Below are 21,628 nucleotides of genomic sequence, written 5' to 3' on the forward strand. Positions count from 1 at the left end.
CTTCCTCTTAAAACAGAAATCACCACCACCACCGTAGAGGGAGACTAAGATGACGATGGTTAGAGTCTGTTTCTAACGACTTAAAGATACGATATATAGAACTAAAAGAAGTCACAGAACTAATTTCAAATGGAAGATTGTGGTGGCAGTTAAAAAATTCACAGAGGCATGCAGGCTGAATGCTGAAAGGCATAGAAGTCTATAATGAAGATGCATGTTGTTGTTATTATTCCATTTGACAATCTTTGAGAACATTTCCTAAGATACAGTTCATACTAAAAGATTACATGGGAGAGTGTGAGAAACGTTAAAATTTTTTGGTAAGTTTTATCCCTGGTTCTCAAATATCCTGAGGTGCTTGCAATAGATTTTGCTCACCCATCGTTCTGGAACTTGAATTTTGTCACTTACTGTCTTTCACTAACAAGAGTCCTTTTTACCAGGTATAGCCCTGTTAGGGCACAGATTTTAATGACCTAGACTGATTTTAATATGAACTTAGAAAGATGACTTTATGAACTTAAAATCAGTTAAAAATCATTTAAAAAGAAAAAAAGTCTTCATTATTACATTTTTTTATTTTGGTGCACAACACAACCAGTGTTTTTTTTTTTTTTTTTTTTTTTTCATTGCAGTAAGTTATGAACACGCAGGCCTACCATAAATTTTGAAATGGGAAGGTCGGCTAAGAGCCTTATATATTGAGAAGCTCAGACTTTAAATATCAACTACCGAGCTCGATAGCTGCAGTCGCTTAAGTGCGGCCAGTATCCAGTATTCGGGAGACAGTGGGTTCGAACCCCACTGTCTGCAGTTCTGAAGATGGTTTTCCGTGGTTTCCCATTTTCACACCAGGCAAATGCTGGGACTGGACCTTTATTAAGGCCACGGCTGCTTCCTTTCCAGTCCTAGCCCATTCCTGTTCCATCGTCGCCATAAGACCTATCTGTGTCGGTGCAACATAACGCCAATAGAAAAAAAAATCAACTGAAGACACTGGTGCATACTTGAAGTAGCAAATATCAACAGGTTCCAGCTCTTCCTTCACACCATCAAGGAATTACTGCTTTCTTGACAGAACATCAGCAAACATTGTGTTTCAAACCCGCTGTTCTTCTTCAAAATTGTTTCCATTTTATTTTATTTTTAAAAATTTTTTTTTGCTAGGGGCTTTACGTCGCACCGACACAGATAGGTCTTATGGCGACGATGGGATAGGAAAGGCCTAGGAGTTGGAAGGAAGCGGCCGTGGCCTTAATTAAGGTACAGCCCCAGCATTTGCCTGGTGTGAAAATGGGAAACCACAGAAAACCATTTTCGGGGCTGCCGATAGTGGGATTCGAACCTACTATCTCCCGGATGCAAGCTCACAGTCGCGCGCCTCTACGCGCACGGCCAACTCGCCCGGTGTCCATTTTATTAAACACAAGCTCACCAACTTCATCTTCCACACGTTAGTTTGCTTCATTAAGTCCATTTAATATGACGTTGAGCAAACACGTTCATAGGTTGTGATATCTGGCAGAAATCCAAAATATGATCATAAATACATCAATTTACCTCTCATTTCTGAGTTGGAGAGCAGGTCTTGGGGAAATTTTAATGATTACTGTCAAGTGATTTGATTGTTTTCAAAACATTTCAGAATGTTCTCAGAAATTCCAGAGGCTTCACCTTGGAATTTCTTCACATGAAAAGTTTATTTCAGAAATACTTTCTCCATTTCTAATTAGTCTCTCTGCACCTGAAAAGTGGCACCTTACTTTCCCTGCAGCTGTTTAGCAAGCATGTGCCAAACAGGTTACATACAACATTTTTTAGTACAGTGCCTTAATGGAGTTTACTGAAATGAATTGGCATATGGCTTCTAGCGCCGGGAGTTTCCGAGGATATGTTCGGCTCACCAGGTGCAGGTCTTTTGATTTGATGCTTGTAGGCGACCTGGGCGTCGTGATGAGGATGAAATAATGATGAAGACGACACATACACCCAGCCCCCATGCCAGCGAAATTAACCAATGATGGTTAAAATTCCTGACCCTGTTAGGAATCGAACCTAGTACCCCTGTGACCAAAGGCCTGAATGCTAACCATTTAACTGTGGAGCCGGACATGGAGTTCACTGCTTTAACCCTTATGATGCTCCATCTGTGACAGCACAAACTTATGCTGGACATCATTAGGCCACAGATAATTTATTTTGTCAAACCGTTTTCTTATAATGGAGTAGTTTGCCCTCTCCAAGACTTCAAAGTTTACAAGAAAATTTCCCTTCCTATTTTCTTCATTCATTGTCTGACAATTACATTCACAGCATAGCAGCCCTTAGAATCGGTGGTCTCTTCCATTGAGATCCAAATGTTATTGTCCAGATTTGCTCTGATTTTTTGTTTTGTCTTATACCACCATTCGGTATCATTTTTCCTTATTTTTGACATATCTGGAATAGACTTTCCAGTGTACTTCTCGAAAAAACCTTGTAATACATAGTTGTTCAATTTATTAAATGGAATGTTTGCTGAAACAAAAGCTCTATGTAGATTTTCATAAATTGAGAGTTTACTCTAAGTGCAGTACTGTGCTGTCCAGGAAGCATTTGTTACTTCTATTCTTTGCCCTGTGCTTCACTGCTTCACTTTTATCTCTGTTTAAATATTTGATTGGGTATCTTTTCTCTGATGCAACATTCACATCACAAATTATGCAGTGGAGAGTACTAACATCAATTTGAAAAAACAGCATCTTTGTACTCGGAAACACTGTTTTAATTTTGCAGATGTACTTTGTTTACTTTCAGCATGTTGGAGTTAAAATTGAACATGACTGAGCTGACACAAGACTTGTGGTGTACTGAATGGGAAATGCACTTGTGCAGAATGAAAGCAAATGAAATAAACCATAAGACCTGTTTTGTAAAACCCTCGAAAGCTGAGCCATAACAGGTAGTGTCACCACACGATTGAAGGCACTCTCCCTCACATACTTGCAGTTGGGCCAGTCCAAGTTTGAAATATATGCAGGGGGAGAATTATTGTCACTGATTCCCAAGAATTATGAATTAATTAGTCTAAGATTATGACAAATTCACTTTTACTGATACAGCTAGCATCATAAAACTGGATCGCATCTCCAACCGGGGAGAGATTTTTCATTGCACCAATTCAAGACGAAATATGTGAGAATTGTCTATGATGGTTTGGACCTGTACTAGGATACTATTACGTAGACAGGTTACATGTTGGAAGTCATCGGTAGGAGACTAAAAGAATGACCAAAACAGTGATAGGCTGATATTCTTCACAAAGATCTGAAAGTGTTAATTTCCATCCTGACATGGCCCAGAACAGAGCTAAGGGAGACGACAAATCCTTGTAGTTGACCCCACCACAAAGGACAAATGCTGAAGAAAAAGGGGAAGAAGTAATATTTTGTGATGCATCAAAACTAGTTAAAAATGACAAACACATCTAGTTTTCTTTAAAAAGCATATAAACTGTAAAACAAAACCTTATCCAACAAAAATGCAAAAAATATACTGACACAAATGGTTTCATTTTGCTCTCTTAATGTGTTGTGTTTATTTTCGTCAGAGCATTGCGCTTGCATGCATCACTAGAAAAAATGCAGAGTCATCCAAATCCAGGCCTCCAGTCATCTCATTTTTAAAACAACTGAATACCGTAGATTGTGCGATTTCTGCTGGAAGACTCCTCCCGGCTTTCTGATTTGGACATGCCAAAATCCCTTAATCTTGTAGAAGCTTCTTTGCTTGTCATGCCATATAGTTATTAGCATTAAATTCAAGTATTATCTTTCTGACACTCCATGATTCAGGCAAGCAAGTCAAAAGTTAAAGTTTCACTTTCCTTATGGTTGGTCTACAGATCTGGTCTTGAGATTGCTCAATACTTCTACATCTGGATTCTTGCGATCACTCTCGGAAGACACTGCATTATTGCAAATGTTACGTTTTACAGCTACTTTTCTTTACTTTTTCTTTTTTTTTGGTAGAATACTGCTTATATTTTTCGTTTTTAGCACCCACAAAGAATTCTTCTGTATTTCGAAGAAAAGTGTTGACTGTCTGTATAGCCTCTTCTTCGTGACAAATCTCTGCATCAGTTTGTGAAAAATATTACTAAAATTTACTAGGATCAACCTATTCAATTGTAATGACATGCTGTGCCAGATATATGGAAACAGTACTTTATCAGTTGTATTGAATAGGTTGATCCTAATAAATTTTAGTAATATTTTTCAAACTGATATACATTTCAATACAGACCAGACATGAAATTTGTAACATGTAAAATCTCTGCATGTTGGTCACTATCTGGAGAAGTTAATGGTGGCATTCTTGCTCCTCTTCAAAGCTCCAAGTTGTTTTCTGCTTAGTTTCATAAACAATTTCATACTGAAACTCCCCTGAGATAAGTCTTTGAGGTTTCTACTATGACTAACACACTCGTCACAGGGTAGACTACCGGCCTGTGGTTGGAAACTGCTCCAGATGATGATGATGAAGTTGGGTAAGCGTAAATTGTGTTCACGGTTAGTGTCTCGGCTTGATTCCTGATCAGAAACACAACAGGATGGAGGCATTTTGAGACTTTGGTATGGTGGATTATGACCCCACCTATCTTAAAAGCATCGTTACAGGCATTGAGTCATGGTGCCTAAAGTACGACCCAGAATTGAAGAAGCAAAGCAATGAGTGGCGCAGCCCAGGTTCACTGAAATCCACTAAAAGTCGCATATCAGGACAATGCTCATTACTTTTTTTTTTTTTTAATGCTGGAGGGCACTTTCATCACGAATACCTACCAGAATGCACAACATTGAATGTGACCACGTATGTGAACATCTGGGATCACATCCTGAAGAGGATTAGACCTGTACGCCACAAGTGGATCTCGGTGGTTGTTGCACGATAATGCAGGCCCCCTATACTACCATAACTGCAGCAGTTCCTGGCATATAAGGGTGGTGGTGTGCTCCATCACTCCACTTATTCACGCGATGTGGCCCCTGCTGATTATTTCCTTTTTCCTTGCTTCAAGAATCACTTAAAAGGACAGTGGTTTCATACACTGCCAATATTAAGTGCAGTGTGAACGCTGAACTCAACTGCATCCCATAAGCTACCTTTGCTCAAAGTATGAGAGACCTTCCTCTTGAAACGATAATTCAGACAATAAACAGACTATGCATAGAAAGCGTTCGATCTGAGAGTAAGCAGTGTGTAATACAGTGTTGCCAACCATTTGGAATTTGCACTGGACTGTACACTTTCAAAGTCGTAATGGTTTTTTTAGTAGGTCAGAAAGGGCACATACTGGGGAATCACCGATCTTGCGTAAATTTTGCATACACTTAAATAAGCCAAGAATAGCACAGTGGCCCAAATACTTCTTTTGGAAATTAATTCATGTGACCTACAAACAGCGTTTCAAGTTAGCATGTTTGAACTGGTGTGCTCGGCTACGCAGTACTGCACTGCGTGCCGGGGTCACTCGTCGAGAGGTCGCTACTCCATACCCTACTTGCAACTCGCACCGTCCAACAGCTGATTAGAGGCCACGCAGACACGTTTTTAAAAAGGAAGGCTGTTCAGTGTTGGAGAATTGGTAAGCAGGGCCTGCTTTCGTTTTCGTCAGTGAAACAAAAGTTCCATCGTGTAAACACAAAATATATTTTTGTGGGAAAAGCTTGCAAAGAACAGTGGGATGTACCATGACAACTTGAGAGCTATAGCACGTACTGTCAGAAAAAGAAAATCGATTTTTCCCAGGATAATAATGAAATAATTCATGATGTGACCATCCAGCAGGTGGTGGTGGTGGTGATTGTTTTAAGAGGAAGTACAACTAGGCAACCTTCCTCTATTAATACTAATCAGAGAGAAAAAATTTGAAGGGATCATGAAGAACAATGCACATACCACATGTGGGTACGTAACTTTAAGAAGTGCAACGGTGTAGTCGCTGAAAATAACACTGTTCCAATGACAAAAAAGCAGGCCAACAAAGAAGAAACCATGGCAGCAGCAGAAATGTTCATAGAAAATGTATGTTACAGTGATCAGTGGGTTTAGCCTGGAAATATGTACGAGAAGGACATTAACTTTAAAATTTGCCACCGCAGTGCAATCTGTAGTGTCCACCACACACAGTTGCACCATAATGCCGAGAGTTACCACAAGTGGCGAACTTATGGGGCCTTTATGCATATTCATATTGGGATTGGAAAAATGGGATTTATACAAGTGAATTCACTGTTCCTTCAATTCCTTTTCTGATCATAAATCTACACAAAATGAAGATATCGTACAGTTGATGATCCCTCCTGGTGCCACAGCTTATTGTCAAAGACTAGATGTATACAGCTTTAGAGTATGGAAAGGCTCTGTACATAGATTATCCAACACTGTTCAATTATTGAATTTGGATATCATTTGGCCCATCCAAGATGATGTCATAGGAAGAGTTAGGTAATAGCCTGAAAAAGCTTTATCAAGTGGCAGGGAAACATTTCTGGACAACAATAAAGGATCTTTCTGATTAATCAGTTGAACTCATTGTAGACCCCAGGGAATCACTGGGCAGGTGGAAGGAATATTTTTTAAATCTTCCAAATGGAAAAACAAATCTTTCTGTTGGCATCGCAAACAACCTGGTTCATGGGAAGAACCATGACGTTAAAGAAATTACGCTTGAGGAAGTGAAAGGATGGTAAATAAACTCCATAAAGCAGCATGAACAGATGAAATTAGACCTGAAGTAGTGAAATATAGTGGGAAGGAAGGGATCAAATGGCTTCACTGGGTGAGATGATCAGCATGGAATGTTAGTAAGGTACCTTTTAATTGGACGAAAGTAGTCATTGTACCTGTATAAACAAGGGAACAACTTTTTGCTTGGCACTACAGTCCCGGGTGAACCTGGGCCTTTCCAACGAGCTTCTTCCATCCATCACGGTCACATGCTTCCCTCCTCCAATTTCTACATCCCAGCTTCCATAGATCTTCTTCCACTCTGCCTAACCATCTTGTTCAAGATCTGCCTCGTCCTCTTTGTCCTCCTGGGTTTCCAAAGAGAATCTTCTTTGTCACTTCAGACTCTTCTACTCTTGCCACATGACCTGCCCATCTTATCCTTTTTGATCGTATGATTTTTTTTACTGGAGCATTGGTGTATGTAGTGTACAGTTCTGCATTTTACCTTGTTCTCCATTGTTCTTTATCATACACAGGACCAATTATCCTCCTCAGAACTTTCCTCTCAAATCCATCAAGCAGCCTTGCGTCGGTTTCCGTTACAGGCTATGTTTCTGATGCGTGAGGACTAATCTAACAAGGGTTTTATAAACAGTAAGTTTTGTTGGCCGGCTGAGGAGTCTTGAGCCGAATAAGTTTGCTCAAGGTAAAGTATGCCTTATTTGATGGGACCTGCCTGATCTTAATTTCTGTTGAGACATCATTAAAGCGAATTACTGTGGAATCAAGATACTTACAACTATCTACTCTTTCAAATGTATATCCATCCACACTGAAAGTCGTTGACATATAGGTTGGATAGGCTTTTCCACAGGCCATGTATTTTGTTTTGTCTCTGTTTGTCATTAGGCCTACCGTCCTGCTTGCTTGGTTTACGGCTGTGAAGGCTTCTTTCGATGCTGGTATTGTTTGTGCTACAATGTCTTAAGTCATCTGCATATGTCAAGATCAGCAAAGACTTGTAGAAGATGGTGCCTCTGGCCTGTAGGCCTGGATCCTTGATCACTTTCTCAAGCGCTATGTTAAATAATAAGCATGCCAACACATCTACTTGACATAGCCCAATTCTTATTTCCAGAAGGTCCAAATTTATTTATTTATTTATTTATTCGTATCAGGAGCAATACATCATATAAATTAAGAATGAGAGATAGACCTCACTGGTGAAAACATACTAGAGGTATATTCAAGTGAAGCTGATTCCTGCTCGTGGTGCCCCTGCATAGGTAGTCGGAATTGAATTTCCATTACTGAACTGAACGTCAGCATTCCAGAAGCATCATTAAAGTACTATCTGAAATGAAGGTCCAAATAATCTCCTATAACTCAAATGCAGCTTTCTACATCAGACATCATTTTTACCATTCTCAACAGCTTTCCATGTATCTCTTGTAGAGCATGGTAGGGCTGGTCTCTGTTAATGTTATCATATGCAGTCTTGAAGTCAATAAAGAGGGGATGGGTTACAATTCTGTATTCAACAGTCTTCTCCAAGATTTGGTTCTAGTTGAATATCTGATCTGTTGTTGAGTTTCCTCATCGGAATCCACTTTGATATTGTTATGTGCCAACCCCGTGGTAGCCCCCTTTCAGTACTTCCAGGAAGGGGCTGGTGACTCAGATGACCTGGGATCTCCCAGTCGGCTTGTGGGGTGGGGCCGGCCTTTCTGTGTGTTTTTCTCGTCGGCCGGCTTACCTGTGAGTTTCTTGGAGATTCAACGGGAATGTTCTGCTTCTAGCGACCTCGCGAAAATTCTGGCTGTAATCACCTGAGCTATAAGAACCTTTTCAATACAATATATCAAGTAAATAATATTAAATCAGTCTTAGGACTAGTTTCAGCCACCTAGTGGCCATCTTAAGCCAAATAAAAAATTATGTGATAACTAAAACATGTATACCTGACAAGACAATGTTGCATTGACTAATAATATAACCAGAATTATGGTTATGATCTTGCCATAATGATGTCCTTAATTTGACATAGGACCTCAGGCAAAGAAGTAAATCTGGAAATGATAGCCAGAAGAAACTGACGCCATCACCACTCTGTCCAATCTTAATCACATTTACCCACATATCAAGTTTACGCTAGAATCAGAGAATGATAAACTTGATTATTTAGATCTAATGATAATCAGGCAACCTGGTTGATTGACCTAAAAGATTTTTAGAAAACAACGTAAACTAACACAATCCATCAAGATTCCATACACCCACATGCCTATAAATGTGCAGCATGCCATAGTATAGTACACTGCGCTTTTAGCATCCGGCTGTCTAAAAAAGAACTTAAAAACGAATTAAACACCATTTGCAGTAAAGGTAAATTTAATGGCTACAACAGCTCCTTTATAGAGAAAATCATTAATAAGCATAAACACCAACCTTCAACCACCTTAATAAAAGAAAGACAATTTTTTATCTACTTTTACGTTTCATAATAAACAAGTCTACCAAATTGCAAACATATTTAAAAAGCATGACATCAAAATAGCCTTCTAAACTTAACAGAAACACAGTTATTTTACAAAATATCAATTATATTAATCATAGCAATAAGTTCACCAGGTCATGTGTGGTATGGACTCAATTCCTTTCTGCATCCTTCAGCCTCATCTTAGACACCCCTTCTCTCCTTCTCCCCTCCCTCCCCCTTTTCCCTTCTCTCCCTATCTACACCTTTGTTCACATTGCCTGCGAACAGCGACTGTATGCTCGTACAGGTATACTTGAATTTGATGAACAACTTATTTAAATGATGTCCCTGGTGAAACTGGAGAAAAGGTTAAAAGGAAACTCAGTGTGGTGTTGGACTCAATCCCAGGAAAGAAGGTTCAGTCTGTAAGCAACTACATAAGAGGAATCAGGCAGTCTTTGCCAGAAGAATGTTCCGAACAGTCAGTGCCAGTGTACAAGTATTGCCCAGTTATGTCCGTCTATGTAGAACGATCATTTTCAGCGTATAAATTAATTCTGTCCGACAACAGAAAGCCACTGACCTCTGAAAACATTGAAAAACTCTAGATAACCTACTGCCATGCATCATTTTGCAAGGAATGAAACATGTTTGTTAGTTTAACACTGAATTAAAATTAAATAATACGTTTGGTAAGTGTACTTTGTTTAATTTTAGTGCATATTTTTAACATTTTTAGTGCATATGTGCATGCATATTTTTGGAGTTTTTAGTGCATAGGAATCTGAGCCCTAGTAATGACCAAAGATAAAGCAAGTGTAAAAGACGAATTTAATGCTGATATGATTAAAGCAGCAGGAAGCATTGAACGACAGTGGCTATACTGACCCCTCAATGCCATATGGGCGGATGAAAGGTTACCTGAAGATTGGCAACAAGGAAGCATTGTACCATTGTTCAAAAAATGAAGTAGGAAGAAATGTGAAAATTATAGAGGTATAACCCTATTATCACATGGGTTAAAAATAATGGAGAAAGTCATATACAAAAGACCGAGGGATATAATAGAAACACAGTTAGAGGAAGAACAATATGGCTTTAGACCAAATAGATCAACAATAGACATGATATTTACAGTGCGAACGATAATGGAAAAAATTGTGGAAAGGAACAAGGAAATCACCTTCGTATTTTTGGATTTGGAAAAAGCTTATGATACAGTTAAGAAAAAACATGTATGGGAATGTCTCCTGAAAGGAATGTATCAAAATCATTAATTAACAAGATAAAAGTGTAGTATCATGAGAGTAAAAGTAGTGTACAAGTGGGGAGTAGTGACTCTGAAACATTTTATACCAAAAAAAGTCTCAAGGAAGTGCACTGTCACCATCATTTCTTATATTAAATCATAAAACGTGTAAAACATGTTTGCAGATGATGTGGTGATTTGGGGAAAGGGAGAAAAGGAAGTACAAACGAGACTGGACGTTTGGAATGAAAATCTGAAATGGTAATTAGTAAAAAGAATACTGTAGTCATGCACTGTGGAAAAGAGAAAAAGAGAAGCCAAATGAACATAGATGGAGAACGGTTAGAGAATAGAGAACAGTTTACATATCTGGGCAGCATTATTAATGGAAGTAATGAAATCAACCTTGAAGTTAATAACTAGGGCCCGGATTTTTAGGTTTTAAACTATTTTATTCCTTGCTGGCTAACTGCAGTATTTTAACTTACTTATCCATTTCATTACCATTGGAGTAAATTACTCGAATCTTATAAAACCTAAAAATAACTAAAGACGTTAAAACCTAAAAAAAACTAAATGGGCTATTCAAGAGAGTATTATGTTATTTTGAAATAGAAGTACCAAATATTAATGAAATTGAATGATTTTTTTAAAAATAAACATTATGCACGACTTTTTGAAATGACTTCATGGTTTGGAACTGGAAATGGTTTGTAGGTATAACTAATGAGAGCGAAACGTGATACGATACCATTCCACTAGGGTACAGCACAAAACAAGAGACAACCCCCTGGCGTTCACTGACCTGTATCTAGCAGGTACAAGCCCGCATAACTTGCCAGCTTCAGTGCATCTCTCATTGTGTACGGTCGACTACCACCAGCTACGGCTGTTTAGCTCTATACACACTATTGTGCGACAGACTAAAATTAATTTTCCCTATAAATCAAGTTATTATTGAAGGCAGTTTAAGAAGCTTACGCATCTCAGAAGTAGCGATGCCTAAAGGTAAGTCATCATTTGCTTTACGTCGCACCGACGCAGATATGTCTTATGACGACGATGGGATAAGAAAGGCCTAGGAATGGGAAGGAAGCGGCCGTGGCCTTAATTAAGGTACAGCCCCAGCATTGGCCTGGTGTGAAAATGGGAAACCACGGAAAACTATCTTTAAGGGTGCCGACAGTGGGGTTCGATCCCACTATCTCCCGATTACTGGATACTGGCCGCACTTAAGCGACTGCAAAAAAAAGTTTGAATGAATAGTATAACTTTAGCAATGATTGAAATGATCATTAAAACTATTTCAGGAGGATAAAAAACTAAAAAAAACTATTATGAGCTATTAACAAACTAAAACGTGGTTTTTAAGAACCTAAAAATCTGGGCCCTATTAAGGTACAACATTTTATCATCAAGTCAGAGAGCTTTTATGGGATGTCAAAGTACCCAAAAGAACAAAATTAACATTAAATAAACAGTATTTCATACCAACCGTAACATACGGACTAGAAACGCTGGTAACTAATAAGAGACAAGATAGTAAGAAATGAAATTTTTAAGAACATTGATTAAAAAGACAAGAAGGAGTAGAATTCAAATATTAAAATCAGAGAAGAGCTAAATATGGAACCGTTAGTACAGAAGATACTGAAAAGAGACAGATGGTTCGGACATGTAAAAAGAATGGGAAAGCAACGGGTAGCAATAAGGGAATTGGCAAGAGAAGTTTAGGGAAAGAGACTAGTTGGAAGACTGAGAAGAAGTTGGATGGATCAGCTTTGGATGAACATTTCAGAAGTTGGATTGGATGTGGCAGAAGTAATGGAGCAGGAAAAGTGGAAGGACAGAAAGAAGTGGAGGAGGCTTGTTAACCTCAGCCGGGCGACTGGAGTGTGACATTGATGATGATGATGATGATGAAAGACCGTACTGTGCTTAGAATTAAGGAATGGAGCAAACAAATAAAAAGCTCACTGTGCTGCTGTTTTAAGGGATGCAATATAAGCTCCTAAAGCCCTCTTGGTGGTCATCATTATTAAGACATCAAGTCTGTATGGTCTCTTGATAAACTTAACCATGATAGGTTAATATGGTTGTTTGATCCGTATTGACTAGGCTGAATGTATTACAGAACTATTTAAAATAGTTTTATTTGGATCCGCCTTGTCAATACACTTATTAATGAAAGAAAACTATTTATTTAACCAGACATGTTTCGGGAAGTCAACCATTCCCTTCATCAGTGGTCAGTTCAAAGAACTCTTAAGCAAGTTCTTGTTTACATGAGGTGCATAGTGTGACCACCCCAGCCCAAATCCATGCTTTGGCACGACGAAGCCTACTTGCTTGCACATGTTTACACGTCTGTGCAGCCGTACATTGGTGTTATGTGCCAATTCACCAACTGATAATGATGTAAAAGTGCTGGATTTGATGATACTGATTATGCAAGCTCATTTTTAAAACATTTCATTTGTTACCCAGAATATCTTTTTCTTAATGTTCTTAATTATTTTATGTTTTAAATGCCTTAATTTAGTAAATTAAGAAATAAAATTGCTAGCAAATCCAAAAAATAAAAATTTAAAAATCAAAATCCAAATGATCCATTTTTTTTTATGCCAGTGAGTATGTATACAGGTTGTAACTGAAATAAGGTAGGTCCTTCAAACTGTTGATCGCAGATGATATTCCAAGAAAGAAAATCTTCAAAAACTTCAATGCTGTCTCAACTAATGTAGGAAAAAATAAATCGCAACACTTTGGGCAGTATTTTTGAGAAGTCAATACGCACTGGATACTGTCGTCTGCTAAAAGTAACGTCAACAGAGCTGTTTTTTCCCCGGGTTGCCCTTCCCTCCAAGGCTATGCATTGTGTAAGGTCAATGTGTGTCAAGGTCAGTGCACTGCAATCTGCGGACGTATATGAGCTCTGAGTACAGGTGAAATGGCTTAATCAAATCAATGAATGCGTGATATGATTGAAATTTATGATGAGGCAAGATGACTGTACCTGGAACACTCAAGAGATTTGCATTTGTTACTGTTCTTCACAGAATTCTGAGACACTGGACAACAACAGCCTGCATTTGAGGGAAGTGATCATTCAAGGCAACAACACACAGGAGAACATTTTTGACTCGGTTGAAAATGACCCTGGGAAGTGCACTTGAGAAATAGCCCTGAGGTCGGTGTATCTCAGTTATGTTGTACATTGAACACTTAGAGAACGGCAACGGCAGCTGTATGCAGACCATGTATATGTTCAGCACCTTCAAGAACAATTCTGTCAGTGGTTTCTGAGTAAGAATTGTTAGCAGCCAGATTTCATTACTAAAATTTTTGCCACTGACGGACCTTGTTTCAGACTAGATGAAGTATTAAATTTTTGTAACTCATATCTGGAGTGTAGAAAAACCCCACCACATTATCCTGACACACTTTCAATAGTGGTTCTCCTTAAACGTATGTGTAGAAATGGTAGTGGACATAATTATTAATCTTCTGTTCTGCCACCTGTTTGACAGGAGAACGATGCTTGCAATTTCTCATGGACATGTAACCAGAAGCAGTGGACAATATTCCTTGGAAACTTACATAGAGATATGAGGTTCATACATGATGCACCCCCTCAAATAACTCAATCTGTGTGAGAGTTTTTAGAAAACACATTTTCGGACTGCTGAATTGGTCAGAATGGTCCTGTGCAACAGCGAGCTCGATGTCCTGATTTAAATCCCTCGTATTTTACCTCTGGGGCCATATGAAGGAATTAGTTTACAGAAGTGAGGCACAGGACTGTGACAGCCACCAAAGGCATGTGTTTGATGCTGCAGTGCAGTGCTAGTGCATACTGTGGAGGCCGCCACTGCGGAGACTGTGGAGCCACCGGCAGTGCCAATACACTATGAGAGACTTTGTCTCATTTCTAAAATTTGATTCCTGCCTGGCCATCAGATGATGTAAATGTTGATTCCCATAGGGAACCTGAAATATTTGTCCTGAATGAGTAAATGGCTCTACATAGCCTACGCAGTGGCATCCACGGTATGCACTAGCCATGCGTCTTGGTGAGTGTGCTATTTACCAACTGATGAGCCCAACTTAGCGCACTCGGGTGAAACGCTGGCAACCAGGAATGAGTTAGCTGGAAAATTTATAAAGCCCAGTAACGGACCAACTACATTGGTATTATAAATTTACTCATTCGGGACAAATATTTCAGGTTCCCTATGGGAATCAACATTTATATCATGGTACATAATACGTGGAAAAAACATGAAGGGTGTGCTTTTACCCTTCACGTGAATCACTGCCTCCAAGACATATTAGCATTGAGTCCACAGGTGCATGCAAATCCTACTGAGCAAGGAAATCCCATTTTTCATCCAAAATTCCCCTCGGTTCTTGCAGGGTCTCATTGTCACGGTTCAAAAGTCTCTGACCAAGCTCATCCCATATGTGTTTAATGGGGTTTAAAGTCTGAGCTTTATGTTGGCCATACTGGAGATATCTTGATGTCATGAGCGTTATGCATGGATGTGAAGCTGTCACTGATGAAAGGAACAAAAATGACTGCATGTTCATTGAGAATCTAATTGGTATACCTCTGGGCATTGAGCGCCATACTGTTGATGAGCACAAGTACCCAATATGGATGTGGCTGTTTATGTAATTATGGAACCTCCTCTGAATGGCACTCTTGGGGAGAAACAAGCTGGTGAATACCTCTCTCCTTGTCTCCTCCAAACTCTTTAATGGGCATCTAAAGAACTGCTGTTAAATCTCCTTTCATCTTAGAAAAGAACCTTGCTTCACTGTTCTGTAGTCCATTCCTGATACCGCCTAGAAAATTGTCGTGCTACCTTGTGTGCTCGTGAGAGCTTCGATTTTGATGGGGGAAGTCTTGACTTCATATTGGCCTCCTCTAGTTTTAGTCTTCACTTATGTGAATATTTCAGACATTTGCGAGGCAATTTTTGGCCATAACTGCTGTAGTGAGATAGTTCCACAAAATCTGAAGGACCAGAAATCTGTCGTCCCTCAGAGGTGTACATCTTCTGGATCCTGTCCCGGGTCTTCTGTCGTAAGTACCGAACTCCTGAAAATGTTGACTTGAATGTTGAACGCTCCCTTATGATGCCCAGAGAAAATTTGCTACATAGCATAAGCTACATCCACAAAGTCTATGGCCCTTACAACTTCATCCTGAGTGGTATCTTTTATTCCACAGAATCTGTCTGTAAAGTGTCACAGTGGTCATAAGAGTGCACGGGCAGTTATTGACAATTGCTGACTTGAATAATTGAAAACGGCTGGCTGTATTGTATTGGCTCACGTTACTCAATTTAATTGCAGCCATAAAACCCATTATCTGCACTACCTTCAACACAGCAGTGGTATACAATATTCAGAGAGAAGGTTTTATGGCTCTTAAGACTATTAGTTTTTAGTTGCAAAAAACAGAAGTAATTACCAGATGAGAAAGCTTCATATAAAATTATCCCACTAGAATTTTGCATTTCTTAGGCGATCCATTTTGTGCTGGTCAGTATGTATGTGTATAGTATATATAATACATTAATATATGCATCCAAGTTTGGGAACACCCTATATGTACACAGAAACTTTAGCAATTTATGTAATATTGGTATGTCACAAATGAGGATATGCATGATCTTAGAAGTCAAGCTTTTAGCTATAGAAGAAAGACCTAGGATAGGGATGGCGAACCTTTTCCTCCTAGTGTACCATTTTAAGTCTGGTTTATTATTCTCAACTGTTGACTGTGCCACTTGTTCTTTTCCTTTAAGGAATAACACCCCCGCCCCCTGGCAAATTCCTTTCCGAATTTCTAATTATGTTTCATAATATTTTATTTATTTATTTCATTTATTTATATATTGATTTATTAGATATATATCTTATAAATACATTTGACTATATGTTCCATGTTCGTTTTTTGCAAATACTGCAAAAATACATTTTTTAATACTGTATGTAAGTTTTGAGAATACATATTATTATTTGTAAATAAATAAGCTCCCGTTGTAACATACATCATTAAATATTACTACCAGGCGAGTTGGCCACGTGGTTAGGGGCGCGCAGCTGTCAGCTTGCATCCGGGAGATAGTGGATTCGAGCCCCACCGTCGCCAGCCCCGAAGATGGTTTTTCCGTTGTTTCCTGATTTTCACACCAGGCAAATGCTGGGGCTGTATCTCAGTTAAGGCCACGGTGGTTTCCTTCCCAAATTAAAATAAGTGAGTTAAATCCGCCTTTTCAATACAAATTAAATAAACATGTAATGGGTCTAGTTTCAACCTATTCAAAGGTCATCTTCAGCCATATCGCCTGTAGAACAACGTATTTGAATCCCAGTTGTTTTAAAGATGGTCTTAAAACATAGAAGTTTGACACTATGAAAAAAAAAAGTTTTTAGAATTTCCTTAAAACACTTATTGTGCTGTACTCAAGCCACGCAGTTGTATATATTTATATCTTTACAAAGGGCGTGGCCTTACATTTCTATCAGTAGTCAGTAGAGTGCTCCGCGCCTCCCCCCCCCCCGACTCCATTCAACCTGCACAGCAGTGAGCTCACTCAGCACAAAGCGTTCTGTGTTGTTGCATTCGCACAGACCGGGTCTGTGGTCACGGTGCAACGCAAGTTCTATAGGAGATTTAACGACGAAGCATACAGGCCCTCTCCCAAGAACATCCGATGGTGGTTCCAACAGTTCCAGGAAACAGGATGTTTGTGTAAAGGAAAAGCCCTGGTCGACCGTGAACTGCACGGTGAGAAGAAAATGTTAGGAGAATCGAAGAGGCGTTTACTCGGACCTCCCGGAAATCCATATCTCAAGGTCGCCGTCAGCTTCAGGTGAGCAGTACCAGTATCTGGCACGTCCTGAAAAGACACCTACACATGAAACCATACAGACTTCAGCTGGTTCAGGCACTGAGACATGTTGATAAGGGACAACAGATGGAATTCTGTGCTGGGATGCTAAACATTGAAAATGATGATGAAGATACCTTTTCGCGCCTCATTTTTAAGTGATGAAGCAACCTTCCATATTAATTGCTGTATCAATCATCACAATGTTCGGATTTGGGGAACCGAACACCCACATGCTGCAATTGAGCACGAATGGAATTCTCCCAAGGCTAATGTTTTCTGTGTGGTCAGTAATGTCAGGGTTTATGGCCTTTTCTTCTTCTTCAACACCAACACTGTCACATAACAAAGCTATCTCGCAATGTTACGGACCTGGCCATGTTAGAAAACACACTCGTGCGACTTCATTTTCCAACAACCACTCCCATTCTTTAATCTTCTGCAATTTCTTTACTGCAGGCATAGAATGGAAACTGTTCGTGGGTTACTGTAGTCACGTCCTAGTTTGTGAACCATGGGCAACGGCTGAGTGGCCTAGTAAGTGGTCCTGAGAGTTGGGATACCAGTTGCTATGGAATGGGAGTGGGCATCTTGGACATATTCTGAGTCATGGCCCTCCTTGTGATCAGGCGGCTAGGACTATACAATTCACCGGTGGTCCATAACCCGTTCGAGGAGAGATCCTCACTTGGACTATGTGCAAGTAGGGTAGCATCCTGCTTTATGAATTTACCGAGCTCAGAACACTTTAAGCAAGCCTCGGACCTATGGTAGTAATGGAGTCCCACTCCCATTTGACAGGCGAGGGACTCCTTGGAAACAACTTGGCGAACAAAATGGAATTCGATGGGGAGCTATCAATATTAATGGGGCTTATGGAAGAAAGAAGGTAGAACTGGCTGAGTCAGCAAAGAGGATGCATCTGGATGTGCTAGGAGTAAGTGATATTCGGGTAAGGGGAGATAATGAGGAAGAGATAGGAGATTATAAAGTGTACTTGACGGGTGTTAGAAAGGGAAGGGCAGAGTCTGGGGTAGGGCTCTTTATCAGGAATACCATTGCACGCAACATAGTTTCTGTTAGGCACGTAAATGAGCGAATGACAAGTTTTATGAAGCATTGAGTGACATCGTGGTCAGGGTCAACAGCAAGGATAGAATAGTGCTAATGGGCGATTTCAGTGCAAGAGTTGGGAATAGAACTGAAGGATACGAAAGGGTGATTGGTAAATGTGGGGAAGATATGGAAGCTAATGGGAATGGGAAGCGTTTGCTGGACTTCTGTGCTAGTATGGGTTTAGCTGTTACGAATACATTCTTCAAGCATAAGGCTATTCACCACTACACATGGGAGGCTAGGAGTACCAGATCCATAATAGCCTATATCTTAACTGACTTCGAATTCAGGAAATCTGTTAGGAATGTACGAGTTTTTCGCGGATTTTTCGATACAGACCACTATCTGATCTGTAGTGAACTAAGTATCTCTAGACCTAGGATAGAGAAAGTGAAATCTGTCTGCAAACGAATAAGGGTAGAAAATCTCCAGGATGAGGAAATTAGAATTACATGGATATGATTAGTGAGAAGTTTCGAACAGTAGACAGTAAGCAGGTTCAGGATATAGAAAGTGAATGGGTGGCATACAGGGATGCTGTAGTAGAAACAGCAAGGGAATGCCTAGGAACAACTGTGTGTAAAGATGGGAAAAGGCGAACATCTTGGTGTAATGATGAAGTGAGAGCAGCCTGTAAACGTAAAAGGAAGGCTTATCAGAAATGGCTCCAAACAAGGGCCGAGGCACACAGGGTTTTGTACGTAGATGAAAGAAACAGAGCGAAACAAATAGTTGTTGAATCCAAAAAGAAGTCATGGGAAGATTTTGGTAATAACCTGGAAAGGCTAGGTCAAGCAGCAGGGAAACCTTTCTGGACAGTAATAAAGAATCTTAGGAAGGGAGGGAAAAAGGAAATGAACAGTGTTTTGAGTAATTCAGGTGAACTCATAATAGATCCCAGGGAATCACTGGAGAGGTGGAGGGAATATTTTGAACATCTTCTCAATGTAAATGGAAATCATCATGGTGGTGTTGCAAACAGCCAAGCTCATGGGGAGGAGGAAAATGATGTTAGTGAAATTATGCTTGAGGAAGTAGAAAGGATAGTAAATAAACTCCATTGTCATAAGGCAGCAGGAATAGATGAAATTAGACCTGAAATGGTGAAGTATAGTGGGAAGGCAGTAAATGCTTCATAGAGTAGTAAAATTAGCGTGGAGTGTTGGTAAGGTACCTTCAGATTGGACAAAAGCAGTAATTGCACCTATCTATAAGCAAGGGAACAGGAAGGATTGCAACAACTATCGAGGTATCTCATTGATTAGTATACCAGGCAAAGTATTCACTGGCATTTTAGAAGTCGTTGAGAGGAAGTTGGATGAAAACCAGTGTGGTTTCAGACCACAGAGAGGCTGTCAGGATCAGATTTTCAGTATGCGCCAGGTAATTGAAAAATGCTACGAGAGGAATAGGCAGTTGTGTTTATGTTTCGTAGATCTAGAGAAAGCATATGACAGGGTACCGAGGGAAAAGATGTTCCCTATACTGGGGGACTATGGAATTAAAGGTAGATTATTAAAATCAATCAAAGGCATTTATGTTGACAATTGGGCTTCAGTGAGAATTGATGGTAGAATGAGTTCTTGGTTCAGGGTACTTACAGGGGTTAGACAAGGCTGCAATCTTTCACCTTTGCTGTTTGTAGTTTACATGGATCATCTGCTGAAAGGTATAAAATGGCAGGGAGGGATTCAGTTAGGTGGAAATGTAGTAAGCAGTTTGGCCTATGCTGACAACTTGGTCTTAATGGCAGACTGTGCCGAAAGCCTGCAGTCTAATATCCTGGAACTTGAAAATAGGTGCAATGAGTATGGTATGAAAATTACCCTCTCGAAGACTAAATTGATGTCAGTAGGCAAGAAATTCAACAGAATTGAATGTCAGATTGGTGATACAAAGCTAGAACATGTCGATAATTTCAAGTATTTAGGTTGTGTGTTCTCCCGGGATGGTAATATAGTAAGTGATATTGAATCAAGGTGTAGTAAAGCTAATGCAGTGAGCTCGCAGTTGCGATCAGCAGTATTCTGTAAGAAGGAAGTCAGCTCCCAGACGAAACTATCTTTACATCGGTCTGTTTTCAGACTAACTTTGCTTTATGGGAGCGAAAGCTGGGTGGACTCAGGATATCTTATTCATAAGTTATAAGTAACAGACATGAAAGTAGCAAGAATGATTGCTGGTACTAACAGGTTGGAACAATGACAGGAGGGTACTCGGAATGAGGAGATAAAGGCTAATTTAGGAATGAACTCGATGGATGAAGCTGTAGGCATAAACCGGCTTCGGTGGTGGGGTCACATGAGGTGAATGGAGGAGGATAGGTTACCTTTGAGAATAATGGACTATGTTATGGAGGGTAAGAGAAGTAGAGGGAGACCAAGACGACGATGGTTAGACTCGGTTTCTAACGATTTAAAGATGAGAGGTATAGAACTAAATGAGGCCACAACACTAGTTGCAAATCGAGGATTGTGGCGACGTTTAGTGAATTCTCAGAGGCTTTCAGACTGAACGCTGAAAGGCATAACAGTCTATAATGTAATGTAAATGTAATAGAATGGAAACTGAAAAATCAAGAAATGAAGAGATTTTTAAAATTTGATAGTGACTAAATTGCCAAAATATGAGACAGGTAGTGTTGATGAAGAGTGGAATGCATTAAGAACAATAGTTAACTGTGCTATTGAGGTATGTGGTGAAATGAAAGGTAAAGTCAAGGAGAAAGAAACAATTTCGTGGAATGATAGAGTAAAGCATATAATATTAAAGAAAGAAAGCAAAGAAAAACAAAGATGTTGAGAAACATAATCAGGCTCAGGGAATTGTACCAAAGGACGATGAAAACAGAAAGACTGGAACTGGAATAAGAAACTCCAGGTAAAAAGAGTAATGAAAGAAGAAAAGGAGAAGAGCCAGGAACTGTTCACTCAAAGAATTGATAAAGAAAGTAAAGGAAATCAGAAAAAGTTATACGGGTTAATGAATAGGAAAACATCAAATAGGGAAGACATTAAAGCTATTGGAACAGAGGACGGGATCATTATCAGAGACATGGTAGGAATCTAAGAAGAGATGAAGAGTTATTTTGAAAAATCATTGAATGGGGAGTGTGAACAAGAGCAAGTTACCAAAGTCACTAATGAATTACAGAAAGAACAATCT

The 21,628-nt window shown here is 39.5% G+C and overlaps 1 protein-coding gene across 2 annotated transcripts in view; it reads left to right on the forward strand.

Moving 5' to 3' along the window:
- LOC136877614 (TATA box-binding protein-like 1) overlaps positions 1-21,628 on the forward strand; it is a 261,942-nt gene that overhangs the window by 19,562 nt on the left and 220,752 nt on the right. The window contains exon 2 of one of the 2 annotated variants that reach the window (XM_068228686.1): positions 16,526-16,710. The exons of the other annotated variant lie outside the window; for it this stretch is intronic. The gene's annotated coding sequence lies outside the window, so the exon portion shown is untranslated. The remainder of the gene's footprint in view (positions 1-16,525; positions 16,711-21,628) is intronic. 2 annotated transcript variants of the gene reach the window in all.

Source organism: Anabrus simplex, chromosome 7 (assembly GCF_040414725.1).
Source record: "Anabrus simplex isolate iqAnaSimp1 chromosome 7, ASM4041472v1, whole genome shotgun sequence".
Taxonomy (NCBI): Eukaryota; Metazoa; Arthropoda; class Insecta; order Orthoptera; family Tettigoniidae; genus Anabrus; species Anabrus simplex.